Source organism: Saimiri boliviensis, chromosome 3 (genome assembly GCF_048565385.1).
Source record: "Saimiri boliviensis isolate mSaiBol1 chromosome 3, mSaiBol1.pri, whole genome shotgun sequence".
NCBI lineage: Eukaryota > Metazoa > Chordata > Mammalia > Primates > Cebidae > Saimiri > Saimiri boliviensis.
Genome location: NC_133451.1, coordinates 91,415,163 through 91,431,991, shown reverse-complemented (window position 1 = coordinate 91,431,991; position 16,829 = coordinate 91,415,163). Strand labels below are relative to the sequence as shown.

Genomic DNA, 16,829 nt, shown 5'->3' with positions numbered 1-16,829 from the left:
TCTACATTAGGTATTTCTCCTAATGCTATCCCTCACCTTGCCCTCCACCCACCTACAGGCCCCAGTGTAGTGATCTTCCTCTCCCTGTGTCCACGTGTTCTCACTGTTCAACTCCCACTTGTGAGTAAGAACATGCAGTGTTTAGCTTTCTGTTCTTGTGTTAGTTTGCTGAGAATGATGGTTTCCAGCTTCATCCATGTCCCTGCAAAGAACATGAACTCATCCTTTTTTATGGCTGCATAGTATTCCATGGTGTATATGTGCCACATTTTCTTTATCCAGTCTATCATTGACAGGCATTTGGGTTGGTTCCAAGTGTTTGCTATTGTGAACAGTGCCACAACAAACATACGTGTGCTTGTGTCTTTATAATAGAATGATTTATACTCCCTTGGGCATATACCAAGTGACAGGATTACTGGGCCAAATGGTACTTCTAGTTCTAGATACTTGAGGAATAGCCACACTGTCTTCCACAATGGTCGAACTAATTTACACTCTCACCAACAGTGTAAAAGCATTCCTATTTCTCAATATCCTCTCCAGTGTCTGTTGTCTCCTGACTTTTTAATGATCACCATCCTAACTGGCGTGAGATGGTATCTCATTGTTATTTTGATTAACCCTATTTTAGTTTTATTCGATGCAGACGTCATTACCTGACACTACATTATATTAAGGCTTGATTTGTTTGTTGTGCCAACTCCACAAGAATCTAAACACCAGGAGGGCAGAGCCTTTGTGTTGTTCATGACTGTAACCCTAGTACCTAGCATTTTGTTTGGTATATAACAGGTGTTCAATAAATACTTGTTAAATGTCATGATTAAACCTATATTATTTAGAAAATATTTAAATATTTATATCAACATCATCTTTCTGCCCTGGAACATAGTGTATTTTTCCATTTTCTTGAATTTTAATAAATATATCTCAGTATAATTTTGTTCTTTTCTTTGAATATTTGAAAAACATGCATTAAAGCTACTTAGAGATTTTTACATATTTTTTCTTGTTACTTTGTATGGGCTTTATTTTTTTAATCACGCCAAATCTTTTTTAGAAAAGGTAAACTATATATGTACATATACATAAATATGAATAAATTTAAAAGTTTCTAGCTGATTATTACAATTATATTGGAATGCTTTTGATTTCTGCCTATCTTACATTCATCTGCTTGTGTTTAAACAATTTTCAAATGATTTATCTGGAATTATAGTTTTACAATAACTGTCACAAAGTAAGTATCATTTTGTCTCTTCTTTGTTAATAGTACATCTTTTGTATCATGTCTTATTGCATTGGTCACAGCTTTCAGAATAATATTAAACAATATTCTTTTTTGTGCATATTTTAATGGGGATCTCACTAATGTTTTGCTATTAAATACAATGATGGCTATTGGTTTTAATCGAATACTTTTTCTTACATTGAGTAAATATTTTCTCTATTTCTCCTCTTAAATAATATCAGGGATTGTTGTTGCTTCTTACCAAATATGTTCTAAGCAAGACTACTCTTTTGTATTTGACATAATAATTGGATGTATTATGTTAATGGCCTTCCTGTTATTTAACAACTTGTACCTCTCTGAAATTAACTAGGTGACTATGGTGGATTATTCTTTTATATACTACATTTGCAACTTGATATTTATTTTGGATGGTTTTCAGCTTCTTCTTATTCTTCTTCTTTTTTTTTTTTTTTTTTTTTGAGATGAGGTCTCACTCTGTCAGCCAGGCTGGAGTGCAGGTGTGCAATCACAGCTCACTGCTGCCTCAATCTCCCCAGGCTCAGATGATTTTCCCACCTTAGCCTCCTGAGTAGCTTGGACTATAGGTGCATGCTACCACCCCCAGCTAATTTTCGTATTTTTTTTTTTTCAGCCAAACAAAACAGGCATTCTTGGTTATTAGAACCTTTTTTTTTTTTTTTTTTTTTTGAAAGAAAGGAAGAGAAAGAGAAATGGGGAGAGAGAACAGGAGTCTTGCTCTATTGCCCAGGCTGGAATGTAATCTAAAAATAGGTATTAAAAACCTCTTTTATACCGATAATTGTGCTTAATAGCAGAGACAGGAAGGAATAAGGGAAGAAAATAACAAACAAACAGCCAACCAATATTTAATTTAAGTCTGTGAATTTTTGTATTTTTTGTAGAGATGGGGTTTCATCATGCTGCCCAGGCTGGTCTCGAACTCCTGGGCTCAAGTGATCTGTCTGCCTTGACGTCCCAAAGTGCTGGGATTACAGGTGTGAGCCACCACACCCAGCCAGTTGTGGGCACCCAGCCAGTTCTCAGTAAGTGTTAAATATTTTAATTCAGAGTTTTCTTGCTGCTCTTTCTTTCTGTTCTTGTCTACCTGTCATTTCACTATTACCACCAATTCTTATTATTCCTGGTAAACAGACAGATAATAGGGAAGAAGCTATTACTTCTCAGCTTCAGAGTCGTGTCTCAAAAGTAAAAATAGCCCTGTAATCTTCTTAATGGGTAAGAAGGAGCAGGTGGTGAATATCTACAGAAAATGGTTCCATCAAGCTGGATTAGTGTTGTGTCACCTTCCAATAAAGATAAAAGCCTGTCAAGCCTCCATTTGACATTTGTTAATGGGAATTACTATTTGTTGAAAGCCTTTGTGTGTGTGAGAGGCACTTTATATCCATTTTCTCAGACTTCATCTTACTTCTAGGAATTGGATATTAATATTCCCATTTTATAGATGGAGAAACTAAGGCAGGAAAGGGCAAATAATTTGAACAGTTCGAATAATTTAACAGTTTAAATGGCTGTTTGTTGGTAGAGCTGGAATTTAAACACAGGGATCACTAGGTCCAAAGCCCACTCTCTTTTCATACAGTGACAAGGCTCACAGGGCAGTGCTCTGAAGAAGCAAGACCTCAGCAAACGGGGAGAGAGAAGATAAGCAGGCTGAGGACAGGGTGTTATGACTGCTGCGGAAGAGTCGAGCACACTGTTACTGCCATTCAGATTCATTTGGAAAGAGCTGGTGGGCCAATGGGAAGGGGGTGACATAGAATGGGAAGGAGGGCATTTTAGGTGGAGGCGTAAGGGCAAAGGCATAGGATCTGAAAGCCTAGGACATGTTTATGGAAGAAAGGATAATGCTCTTTAGATGGTGGACTGTGTCCATGCTGCTGTGTAATCAAAGATACGCTAGAAACTTAGATTGAGTTCCTATTGTGAAACCGGAGAGATAGATGGATAGATGAAGGGGTTTGTTTTTAAAAGGTAGGCAGCGGGAAGCCATTGCAGTTTTTTTTTTTTTTTTTTTGGAGACAGAGTCTTGCTCTGTCACCAGGCTGGAGTGCAGTGGCAAAATCTCAGCTCACTGAAACCTCCGCCTCCTGGGTTCAAGTGATTCTTCCACCTCAGCCTCTCGAGTAGCTGGGATCACAGGTGCGTGCCACCACGCCTGGCTAATTTTTGTATTTTTAGTAGTGATGGGGTTTCACCATGTTGGCCAGGATGGTCTTGATCTGCTGACCTCATGATCCGCCCACCTCGGCCTCCAAAGTACTGGGATTACAGGCATAAGGCACCGCGCCCAGCCTATGCAGTTTTAAATAACGGGCTAACAAGTCAGATTGGGATGGATCATAGCGGGTAAAGATGAGAGAATGACACCCTGATCACGTGACTGTAAACAATGTATCAGGTAATAAAGGGAGCCTGGTTGGAAGAGTGGCAGGAGGAATGGAAAACAAGGACCTGGTTTAGGATCAGACGCAAGGGTGGATTTACTGCATTTGTGTAGCTGGGATGCTGGGGCACAGGGAACGGCAATCATGGATGCCTTCAAGTCCCTGGGAGCCTGAGTCACTGGAAGAAGTGTTCGGCCACTACCGATAGGAGGACCTTGGAAGGCAAGACTGGCTGGTGGAAAAAGAGATGATGAGACACCTAGATAGAAGCTGGTTGTTTAGAGGATGAGATTTGTAGTCATCTACCTCAAAATGATAACTGATACTGTGGGTGTCATTAACGTCTTTTTTTTTTTTTTTTTTTTTTTTTTTTTTTGAGACCGAGTCTTGGCTCTGATGCCCAGGCTAAGTGCAGTGTCCCGATCTCGGTTCACTACAACCTCCACTGCCTCCTGGGTTCAAGCAATTCCCCTGTCTCAGCCTCCTGAGTAGCTGGGACTACAGGTACATGCCACCACGTCTGGCTAATTTTTGTAATTTTAGTAGAGTCGGGGTTTCACCATATTGGTCAGGCTGGTCTCAAACTCCTGACCTCAGGTGATCTTCGGCCTCCCAGACTGCTAGGATTACAGGCATGAGCCTCCGTGCCTGGTGATTAATGTCTTTTAAGAGAGCAATTTTAGTAAATGTCGAAGAGCTGAAGCCAGGCAGAAATTCTCAATCCCAGTTACACATCAAAACCACCTCTAGATCTTAAAAACCACATCTGTTGAATCAGAATCCCCAGAGCAGAAGACCAGATCCCTCTATCATTTAATATCATCGCAGGGGATCTGCTGGGCAGCCAGAGTTGACCACCACTGGGGAAAGGGTAGAAATTTTGCTGTGAGAAAGCAAGAGTGAGACAGCCTCTTACCTAGCCAAGAAGAGAGATGTGCCATCTGGGTTTCCTTTCAGGTTTCCTCTTTCATAACCTTCAAGCACCTCTCTGTTTCGCAGATTCAATTGATATCTTGTTAATACTTTTTACTGAGAGCCTTCTGGTTGCTTTAACAGGCGTTCATCTCCTCTTCTCATAGACAGGTAAAAAAAAAAAAAAATCAGACGGTGGTAGAGCTAGAAGGAAACATGTTTTAGCTTTCTTTAGCATCGGATACCTTTTGGAAGATGAAATCTTACATGTAATCCCGATGTGTAAACAGACCAAAGCAGAACCATTCTGAGAGAACCACAGCCCAGAACCCACTTATTTCCCCCACTTACCCCAAGCAAGGACTTTTGAGAGTCCTTCCAGATCTCAGGATCTCTCTCTCATAGTTCAGTGCAACCTCCTCTCTTTCAGGTAAGGACATTAAGGTTTTTGAGTAGTGAAATAATCGATCTTAGGTGGCATAATGAGGTTAAGTCTCCTAAATCCTTATGCAGTTTTCCTTCCTTCACAGGGTGTCGCCTCTCCCTCTGCCAGTCTGACATCTCCCTAAAATTCACTCTCCATTCCGACAGAGAAAGGTACGCAGGGAATCAGATTACCCGCAGCAGCCTTGGTACAAGGTTAAGTGAGGGAAGAGGCTGCAACTCCTGGCTGCCCTGAATTATGTGGTTTATCTGCAGGGATCTCATCTATCTCTCTGCTCCAGTTTCAGCTCTCTCTGGTAATTCTGAGTGGCCTGTAAAATCGCTATCTGGCCAATGCAGGGAGATAAAGAGCCTTGTTAGTTTTAAAGGGAATGTGTCAGTGACTGAAGTTTTATCAGCAGGATGCGTATGGAAAAACGTTTTTCCTTATACCGGTCTGAGGAAAAAGTAATGAGACCTAAGGCATTATAATTGAAAATGAGAACTGTTAGGTATCTTTTTTGCATATTTTATGTGACTGTCAAGAGAGGCTACTATGAGGCATATTTGGCCCTAATATACTTTTGGCATCTCATATACTCCCTAGTTGTCCCAAACCTTTGTCCTGGCTGCCTGTAACTCTTTGGGAATGTTTGTCACAATAGAAGAAACCACAACTTCTAAAGAGGCTAAGATAAATTTCTGATGTAAGGATACTTAACTTTGAATTTTTATATTTGAAAAAAAAATTGTTTAAAGACTTGAAAGATTTTTCCTAAATAATGGCATTTAGGAGATTTAACCTCTTTTCTCATACATGCTATACTCCTGTACAGTGTGCCTTTGCTGAGGTTGCATTCATTGTTAATATTTCGCTGTATAATCACAGGTCTAGATGGGATCATAAAAAGCTAGTCCATTGCCTTGTTACTATGCAGGCACATATTTCCATCACAGAAGACTGTGTTCATCTTTTTTTTAAGGAGACATTGAGCAAGGTTTTCCTTGTATTAATGCCAGACAATTCTGCAGGCTACTATTTAGCTCACAACTTCTTGTTCAGGTCTCAAGAAGAGAGTCGTTATTACCTCCAAATTATCTTCCAGCACCCTGCAACAATACTCATTTCTTTCATTTCTGGCATCGTTGCAAATTTTCTTCATTCGTCCATGCGAGGGGATCATGCTGTAACTACAGCCCTCTGTAATTCATGGTGAAGTCAGCAGCAACATTGGCAGGATGGAAATCTTTTCCCAGAGTGGCTATCAGTAAAACTCATGAGTATCCCTTCATTCTTGGCACCTAGTTGAGTTTAGGAATCTAACTCAGATTCATTCACATAGCAGTACTAAAAAATAAAATCAGAAGTTCAATAAACAAATAAGTCTGTTAAGATATTCATTCTTTAATATCTAAAAATTCATATTTAACAGAAGACTGCACTTACCTGGCTGTTTACATTTTCTCCCTGCATCTCCCTCCTTTTTCCTTTGATTTATATCAGCAGCCAAAGCAATTGTGGGTTGAAATACATGTGTATTGATCTCCAGATTCCAGGCTTTGCTCTGCCTCCCTCTCTCCACTGCCTTTGGCTATTCCTTGTCCTACTCCATCTTCTAGGCTCCAGTCACTTAGCCCTGTGTATTGAAAAGAGGCTCACCCAGGCTGTGCATAGTGTCCCAGTGGCTGTGGCTAAAGGTATTTCATCATGGTAATGGTACATGCCTTAGATTTACATAGACTTCCCAGCATTTTCCTTTTTATCATCTCTGTAGAGGACAAGGTTTAAATCCACAAACAGCAACTCCCTTCACCAAGAGGCTAGGCGAGCACTTTAAAGAGTGCTTGAACACAGTATTTTCCAATATTCCCAGGTGAAGAGTATTACCCGGGCACTTGTTAAAGATTCAGAGTCCTGGATCCCCAATAGACCCACTATAAATGTGAATGCTTAGAGTAAGGTCCTGGGATCTGTATTTATATCAACAGCCCTGGAGAATTCATATCACAAGACTAGGTTAGAAAGCATTCTGCTAGAAAGACGCTTATTGCCCTCACAGGCTCAGTGCCAGCAGCTCTGGAAGGACTCAGTGACCAAAGTGCTGGGCATTTATATGGTGCCAGATTTGTAGCATCAGATGTATATCAATAGCAGGATGTAAGGGGAGGCTGGGTGCTAGGGATTCTACTCAGACTACTTTCCTGATCCTAGAGAGGTGCTGCAGGTGGCAGTGAATCCTAAGGGACTGCAGAGCTAAGAGGAAGGAACAGGGTGTCTTTTAATAACAGCTCCTGGGCCCTTTTAATTGGCTCGGCCCAGATCTGGTGTAGTCTGACACAGGTTTGCAGCTTGGATGTGTTCTGTTTCCCAGGACCGTTGCCTGGTCCGTTAGTGTAACAGTGTACAGAGTTATCTGGTTCCCAGAGAGTCTTCCCTGCCCTAAACCAGAGTCTTGGAGAAAAGAAGATGGGGATGGACCAGCCTGGAGAAAAGGAGGAGGTAGGAGGTGAAATTATGGAAACTGCAACTAGGAAGCTTGCACGTTTCTGGGGCTACGTAACTCAGCCAGGTGCGAGGATTCAACATAGTGCTTTCATTTATACTAATTAATCATACTGAGGGACAAGAGTTCTTTTTCTACACCTCAAACTTTAGTTTCCTTTAGTGGTAGTAAGTATAGAGCTAAATTCAACATAAGATCTTAGATTTTTGGCCAGGCGTAGTGGCTCACGCCTGTAATTTCAGCACTTTGGGAGGCCTAGGAGGGAGGAACACTTGGGGTCAGGAGTTCAGTGAGACCAGCCTGGCCAACATAGTAAAATCCCATTTCTATTTTATTTTAAAACAAAACAAAACAAAAACAAAACTTAGATTTTCAATGATCTTGTACCTTTTTTACTTTTAGAGGATAAATGATCATTGAATTAAAACAAAAGTTAGTTTTCAGTTATAAATCATCACTGTGTATTTTATGCCTAATAATTATGTCACTCTGGAATTGATGAATTTGAAGAAACATGGAAGATTATATTGGCTGTGGCTGTGAACCTAGTGATGTGAAGATGTTGGATTTATATATGTTAATTTGATTCATATGCAAGTCAAAACACGCATATTTTTAATCAGCAAATGGTTTAATATGCTTTCCACACTTGTAAAAAATGAAAAGTACTGCGAGCTATTTTTTGCCTTGTCATTCATTCTGTCAACAGTCCTTATTATGAATGTGGTGCATTCCGGTACAAGGCAGAGTTACAAAAGCAATAGAAAATATGCCCCTTTTGTAGCAGAAGACAGAATAAACTTAAACACAATTTTTTTCTCACTTTATGCTTTGAGGAGTATTTCTGTAAAATCATGTGTGTCATTTGAACTTTTAAGACTCAAGATCTCATAAATATTAAAAATTCGGAGCTGATTTATAACTATTTTGTTGGACCTTCCATTGCCATTTTTATTATTCATTCATTCACTCTTTATAAAATAATAGTATTCACTCAGCCTGTGTGAAATACTTGCAAGGCAGCATGCTACAAAGAAAACTTGATCCTTGACCTAAAAGGGTTTACTGATTACTAGAAAAGTTAGCTGACTATTAAAATGAAAACTTGGGTGGTCAGCTTGCAGGGCAGCTGTGTTCTCTCACCGCCACAGCCCAACTCACCTCAGCTGTGTTGGATTCTCATGTGAGGCTTGAGAGGGGCTAGCGCCTCCTGTAAGAGGACAGAGTGAAGGTGGGCTGACTTCTTGCCCAAGATAGTGTGCTGGACAGTCTCCCAGCTTCCTGAGCTGCTTCTCTAGAGCTTCGTTGTACCTCCTTCCAATTAGCCCAGAAACTGGTTTCAAGCCAATCCCCTAACCTCCATGACTCTCTCAATAAGATATTAGTAAAATTATTACATAACTTTGTCAAAGTTAATTTACAGGTTAAATCTGATTTCTGCTCTCAACAGTTTTTGTTGGGCTGTTAACAATCCGTTAGGGAACAACTCAGTTTACTGGGGAAGCAGCTCTCTGTTTAAAGTGATGCTTGGATAAATCCCTTAGCAAAGTCGATCCTTTTATAAGTGGTAATATCTTAATTAATTTTTACAATTAGATTATATTTTCTTTTTATTTTATTTTAGATTGGAGAGTTTGTGATTCCACTTATATGAGTTACCTAGAGCAGTCAGATTCATGAAGCAGCTGTCTTTGCACTTACCTGGCAACAGTCATGAATCTGATCACTCCAGGTATCTCATATAAGTGGAATCATACAATATTTGTTCCTTTGTGTCTGGCCTATTTCACTTAGCATAGTGTTTTTGAGGTCCATCCATGCTGTAGCAACTATCAGAATCCTGTTCCTTTTTAAGGCTGAATAAAGCTCCATTGCACCTGTATATCACATTTTGTTTATCCATGCAAACAAAATGTGAAATATGTTGATGGCCAGTTGGGCTCTTTCCACCTTTTGGCTATCGTGTTGCTATGAGCATTGGTATATAAACAAGTATCTGTTTGGGCCCCTGCTTTTAATTTTTTGGGATATAGGCCTAGGAGTAGAATTGCTGGATCATACGATAACTCTATGGTTAATACTATAAAAAACCACTAAACTGTTTTCCGCAGCAGGTGCGCCATTGTGTTTAAGTTTAAATTTTTTTTTGAGACAGAGTTTCGCTCTTGTTGCCCAGGCTATAGTGCAATGGCACAATCTCGGCTCACCACAACCTCCGCCTCCCGGGTTCAAGCAATTCTCCTGCCTCAGCCTCCCGAGTAGCTGGGATTACAGGCGTGTACCACCACATCCAGCTAATCTTGTATTTTTAGTAGAGATGGGGTTTCTTCACGTTGGTCAGGCTGGTCTCAAACTCCTGACCTCAGGTGATCTGCCAAACTTATTCTATCAGTCATTCAAATAAATGATTCAGATATAAGGTATTAAGTCTTGGTTAATTTAACTATTTTTTTTTTTTTTTTTTTTTTTTTGAGATGGAGTCTTGCTCTGTCGCCAAGCTGGAGTACAGTGGCGCAATCACAGCTCACTGCAACCTTCACCTCCTGGGTTCAAGCGATTCTTCCGCCTCAGCCTCCCGAGTAGCTGGCACTACAGGTGTATGCAATCCCACACGGCTAATTTTTGTATTTTTAGTAGAGACGGGGTTTCATCATGGCAAGGATGGTCTCGATCTCTTGACCTCGTGATCCACCCACCTCAGCCTCCCAAAGTGCTGGGATTACAGGATGAGCCACCACGCCCGGCCAATTCAACTAATTTTTTTTTATTCCTATTAACTGTACTTAGTAAATGCTACTAGCACAGAAAAAAAATGAAAAAAAGGAATTGGAAGAGGTGTTTTTTTCACAATCCCGTTCTGAATATTTATCATATGCATATCACACTTTGTTGGAACTGCAGCACTGAATCCGTTCTAACCTATGTTCTTCTGTTTGTCTATTTTTTCCAGGTACAATCTTAGGGCAGGAACCATGGAAACAGGTACATTAACAGGAGATGTGTTCAGATTTTGTTGTTGAATCAATTGATTCTTTATAATAAAACCTAAATGAATATCTGATTAATCTGCTAATATGTATTCATGTTTCTGGACATTAAATTCAGTGTTCCAGCAATTATAGTTCCATCAGAAAGACATATATCACAGAAGCAAAGCTTTTAGAATGTAAAAAACCAAACGGTGACAGGAGAAATTATTGGATATGATTAGCATGTCCAGTGTTAAATGGGGCAGATTTCATAAGGAGTTGAATTATGCTTAAGTCTGCAAAATACTTAGATTTTGGTGACAGATGGAAGGGTGGAGTTTGTGACTAGAAAATGGCATTCTGAAATTGTTTGGAGGTAGGAATGTAAGGGAACATGCAAGCACTTTTGAAACAGGCCGGGTGCAGTGGCTCACATCTGTAATCCCAGCACTCTGGGAGGCTGAGACAGGTGGATCACCTGAGGTCAGGAGTTCAAGACCTGCCTGGTCAACATGGTGAAACCCCTTCTCTACTAAAAATACAAAATTAGCTGGGTATGGGGGCATAGGCCTGTAGTCCCAGCTACTTGGGAGGCTGAGACAGGAGAATCGCTTGAACCCAGAAGGTAGAGGCTGCAGTGCCTGTGACCAGGTAGCAAGTAGACTACATCAGGCTGCTGCTGAAGTCACAAGAGTATACCCATGCATGAACAGCTATCGACAAGGCCACAGGCCTGTTGTTTGCCTACCCTGGCAGGGTGGCCGACCAATAGCACACCATCAGGGCCCTGAAACACTTATGTTCCCTGTATGGTTGCCCTTTGTCCATTGAGAGTGACAGAGGAACACATTTCACAGGACAACAGGTACAACAATGAGCAACAAAAATGAATGTAAAGTGGGGATCCCATGTGTCATACAACCCACAAGCTGCAGGTATGATTGAGCAATGTAGCAGGCTGTTGAAGAATGGGTTATGCTTGCATGTCACACCCCCATCTTTGTGGGGCTGGAGTTCCAGGCTGGACCTGGTGCTTCAAACCTTGAATGGACAGCTATGGAAAGGTGGCCTAGCCCCAGGGGAGGCTTTGTTACTCTAGGCCAGCACACCCATTCAGTTGCAGATACACACCAAGGATGACCTCCTCCGATCAGGTATGGGGATGAAAGGTAACCTGTTGTTGGCAGCCCCAACACCCCTGCAAACAGGGGAATAGAAAACCTGGCTGTGGCCATGGACCCTCCAGGCCCCTCACTGTGGGTGGTTGGCCATCGTGACTCCCTTCGGGGAGGGCCTACAGTATGACTCGCATGTCACTCCTTGGGTGTTCAATACATGGCCCCTGTGGTTGAATGTTCACAGGGGAATGGCCAGGGAAGAACCCTCCTCCAGGGGACATATGTACTGTCTATGGGGCATATTATGAGCTCTCCCATGACTTTGGCATGGATACAGGACTCAAAGGAACCATGGGGAGCTGAGAAAGGATGGTACCATCGCCCAGAGTAAAGGCCCTTGGTGGTTGCATTATTATCCAGGGATGAAAGGTTAGCCTATATTTTGTGGAGGGATGTGATTTACCTCTGTTAGTACCTGTGCCTACTCTATCATTTCAACCATAGGTTAACATGCTCCAACTACATTGTGGACTAGGCCCACGCCTATGCTGAGGTGACCAATGTTTCCATCTGTTGGATCTGCACTGCCCTTCCAGCAGCAGCTGCAGACGGCATGCCTTGGCACATGCATTCAGCATCTGCAGAGAATTGGACATGGCTGGAGACATGCAACACAGCAAGCTTTGGACAAAGGACACTGTAAGACCCACAGCACATCTGCCGCCTTGCAGGCCTTTTGTGTTTATGATGAATGGGGCTGGCTAGTGGGGGAACGTGTAGTACCCCCAGCCCAGGTACTGTGGTGCATAGAGCAACATTGGAGCAACACTCCCGTGAGATAGGTACCTGTCATGGCCTGTGCAAACATAACACATGTCACCACACTTAAGGTATGGTGGAACAAGCGGCCCCACCAAGGTTGGGCCCCAATAGATTTTGTGCTCCCTGGGATTTGATGGGTCTGTGGGGACAAGGGTGGCCTTAACTACCAGCAAACTGGACTGGATGTTGTACCTGGGGGTGGCCTTATGTACCTGCCACTGTTCTCCCCATGTTGCCCAGATGGCCTGCATAACTGGGAGGTGCTATGCTGTCGGTTTGTGCAAGTGTGATGAGCCCCCTGGTGGTTTTACCTCTTGGAAATGACTATCCCTGGAGCAGGTGTCACAACTTTAGAAGCACAAATTACTGCTCTTACGAAGCACACCACCTGGGGTCTGAATTACACGCTAGTGGTCTTCCTCCTGTTAACAGATGAGGTTGATCAGATCAGAAATGTGGTATTACAAAACTGAATGGCCTCAGACATAGGAACTGCTGCCCAAGGAGGCACCTGTGCTCTTTTGCAGGCGATCGGTCAGGATGATAGAAAAAATTATAGGAAAGACGCAAACCTTCTTAGAAGGCCAGGAGGTTTTGCAACGCTTTGGGGAAGAATGAGCTGAAGGCAGCTGTTCTTACCCTGAGGCAAATGATAAAGGGCAGATAACAAGGGAGTACAAGGAATTTATCTAGATAAGTTTGTTTACCTATTTCTCTGGAAACCAACCTTTGATCATTTGCACACAGGACTGCCCCCTACTTGCGGGGGGAGAGGGGGTCCGACAAAGTTAATTACCCATAAATTGTGTTTGCTCCAAGTCTTTGTCATTAAATCTGTACTAAATAAATGTGAATGTCTCTGGCTTATCAGGGCCGCACTTTCTCATTGGCAGGCTAAACCGTGGGGTCCCCTAGCTGTGCTCATAGGCAAAAATACCTGTGTCTGCATACTCCTTTCATCCATTGCTTGGCCAGAGTCTGTGGGACAGATTTGGCACCCTTTTAGATACACAATATTGTACCTTTATCCCTGACAATTGGTAGAACATAACAGCAGCCCTGCAAGGGGTCTCATGGCAGATTAAGGTGGTCGAGAGCCTTAATGATGCTTGCCTGCAGAGATGGTGGGCACCCCTAGGCTCTGGCTTATGCTGGGCCCTGATAGTCATAAGTAGCATAGCTGGAATCCTAATGGCGAGGCACTGCTGTCTGTATTGTTGTCGGTTATGGATTCAGGGATATTCCCTATGGGCACGTCCCTGCTGGAGGACGCCCTAGTCCTGGGGGGTGGAGTGTAAGGGAAATGGCTGTGCTTTAGTCAGGAGTAGGCTTAGGCAGCCTTCCAGCGCAGCATGACTCAGTGGGTTTGGAGTGCAGGTGCACAACTCCACATATTCTGTAACCATGCCACATGAGGCACATTAGGTGATCACCCATGTGAGCTCCTGCTGGGCTCGGAGCCACTGCTATCTGCAAAATGTATAATTACCCTGCTGATGCTGTACATATGACTCACTCACACCCAAAGAGAAAACAAAGCCATGTTGAAACTGTCTATGATTCCTTGAGTGTTTTTCCAGCTACCCACCACTCACCCACTGATTCCCCTTAGACCTCAGTTAGAACCTGACAGCTAGCTTATGGAACCAGAGGAAGGGCAGAAAAATCAGGAGGCTCCCAGACATCTCAAGGAAAGCTTCAGGATTGTCCAGAGGCTGCAAGAAACAAATTTCAGGTGGCTTTTAGTTTCTTTTTCTGTTCTGCTCAGTATCAGAATGTGAGCTTCTAATTGGCTGAACTTGTGTCATTTGCCTGGCCCCTGGCAAGGTAACATCAGGGCCTAGTGCCTTGATCCACACAGGCATAGCCATGTCCAAAGCAGGTGGAAGTTTGTGCTATTAACAGAAGAAGGTGGAATGGCAGAGTTAAAAAAAAAAATCAATTACTGTTCTGTCACATTGGGTAAAAGACAGAATTCATTTTATTGTACAAACAATTATAATTAATTTCTAAAAGTGAAACAACTGTGCTCTACATATGCTTGTTCAATCATAATTATAAGACAGATATGCCCTCTTTTATGTTCTTCTGGGATCTGAAAACTGGTCTTCTTTCGTAGGTATGTGTGGGTACAGGCAAGAGGGCCACAGTGGGTGGTAAATCCTGAGGAATCAGTTAATTGTTTCATTAGAGAAATAGACCATTTAATTGCTCACTTTTCAACTAAAGAACAGAAGGTAAAATATTTAATTCATTAACTATAACAAAAATATAGTTTAATTATATATAATAGCTAACCAAAAGGTATTTTAAGCTGACCTCATTTCATAAAGGATTTGAGGTGAGGTGACCTTTTGTTTTAATCAAGGTTCTTTGATTTGCCAATTTGAGATACTCACTTCAAAGCAGGTAAAGCCCACATGGGATGTGATGAATGATTCTATCAAAAATCTCACAGACCTCAAAGACGGAGTCCTCTTAAAATCTAGAAGCATGCCTTTAGCAGGGACGGGAGCCTTTCAGAGCACAAAATGTACAACCATTCACAGCGCCCAGGCTGTCAGAGACTGCCATGTTTTTTCTCTGTTTAGGCTTCCTTCCTCTTTCTGCAGAGGATGAGGGAGAGTCTTGGTTTCCTCCAGGAAATGCAAGCCCACCCCAGCTCTCGGGTAAACATTGCCTGCATTTCACCCAGGCACAAGGTTCCTTTTGTTACTGAGAGAGACAGACTCTCAGGCTGGCTCAGCCTGAATCTGCCGACACCCCATCAACTGTGAAGTACAAACGTGGCTGGAGGTGGGGAGCACCTTGTGGTTGAGAAGGTCTGGGAGAAAGGGGTGGGTATGATCTGTCAGACACTCTAAAAGGTTTCCCTGTATTGTTTGAGACAGAAACAGCTGGGGAAGAGGGGTGGGGGTGGGGGTGGTGCAGGGAATAGAAAAACCGTGACCCGGAGAGAAATGCAGAAACGGTGGTGGTGATTCAAGAAGAGAAAATCAATAAAGGCTTGGGGGAGAGCCTCAAAAGGTATTTCAGTAAGGATACTTTCTGCCGTATGAAACGGGAAAGCCATCAAAGTGTCTTAACCAAGAAATTTGTCTCACCTGATAGGAAGTCCTGGGGAAAAAGCGACCTTCAAGGCTGGTTAAGTCAGCCATACGGCAAAGGCTGGAAGGCTCCGGTTCTTTTCTTCCTTCCACACTTCCATCCTTGGTGTGGTCTTTGTCATCAGGCTGTAGAGGATTCAGGCGTCACATCCAAACCCAAGGCCAAGAGTGAAAGGGACCATCTCTTAGACGCAAGGAAACCTCTAGCGGATTCTTCTCATGGCTCGTTCACCAGAATTGGGTCACCTGCTTATTCCTGAGCCACACACAAGCGAGAGGAATGGGACTGCCAGGTGTGATGCAGAGGGCCGGACTTCCCAGAGCAGGTGGCTGCTTTAACAGAGGGGCACTGAACACAGCTGGGGTTCTGATGGGAAGGTGGCAGGAGGGGTGGGGAGGCAACCTGCAGGTCAGCAACAGAGAAGAAAATGAAAAACAGTATTAGAGGAGCAGAGAGGCAGGGAGTGACAGAGCCGAGAGGAGGGAGGCAGGAAGGTGCGCACGAACAGTTAAGTTCAGGTGGAGACAGACAAGCTCACTTAGTGTCTTAGCTTAAAATGCTGTTGTCATATCTTGCTCTTCAGCCAGGCAACTATTAGAAGAACACACTTTACCTGTTTTCACTGCCACTTGAAGGGCTCATTAACTTTTCCATAGTTAAGCTTATTAGCCATTTTTCAACTTCAGAGTTTTAAGGGAGGTGGCCTTAGCAGTATTCAGACAGAAAATTCCTCTCCTTTTCTCCTTAAAATAGATCAGCATTTATTGAGTTGTGAAGGAGTTGTGTGAAATAAATATGATTACTTCGTTGCTTTCTTACATCTTTATTTATAATTTTACCTTCTTAATTGTAAAAGCAATGTAACCATACTTAAAAATTGAAAACCAGAAACAAGAACACAAAATCACCCATAATCTCATAACTGTTATTATTTGGCAAATATTAACTCTTAACCTTTTTCATAAAATTGCATACCATTTTGTAGATTGCTTTATTTTTCAAAACAGGTATAACATACACATGGTACAGATTTCAAAAACAAACTAAAGGTGTTATTTAAAAATAAAGCAGGTTTCCTTCCCATCAATATCTTTAGTCCCCCAGTTTGCACTCCTATTCCACTCTAATCTGCTGTTATCAGTTTATTTTGCTTTCTTCCATAGATAGCCTACCTATTAGCAAGGAAATATGTGTATGTATCTTCTTTTGCCAACACACTATCTTTTGACAAAATGACAGCCTACTGTGTACACTGTTTTTGTCTCTTGCTTTTAAAATTTAACAATATTACTTGGAAATAATTCTAC

At 42.2% G+C, this 16,829-nt stretch overlaps 1 long non-coding RNA gene across 2 annotated transcripts in view; it reads left to right on the top strand.

Moving 5' to 3' along the window:
* Window positions 1–13,498, top strand: part of LOC120363581 (uncharacterized) — a 156,370-nt gene extending 142,872 nt beyond the window's left edge. The window contains exons 2-4 of one of the 2 annotated variants that reach the window (XR_012516885.1): window positions 2,161–2,301; window positions 10,456–10,487; window positions 12,097–13,498. This is a non-coding gene — a long non-coding RNA (uncharacterized LOC120363581). Of the gene's footprint in view, window positions 1–1,768; window positions 2,302–10,455; window positions 10,488–12,096 lie in introns of those variants that run through there. The other variant, XR_012516884.1, reaches the window with a different exon arrangement.
* The last annotated feature ends 3,331 nt before the right edge of the window (window positions 13,499–16,829 follow it).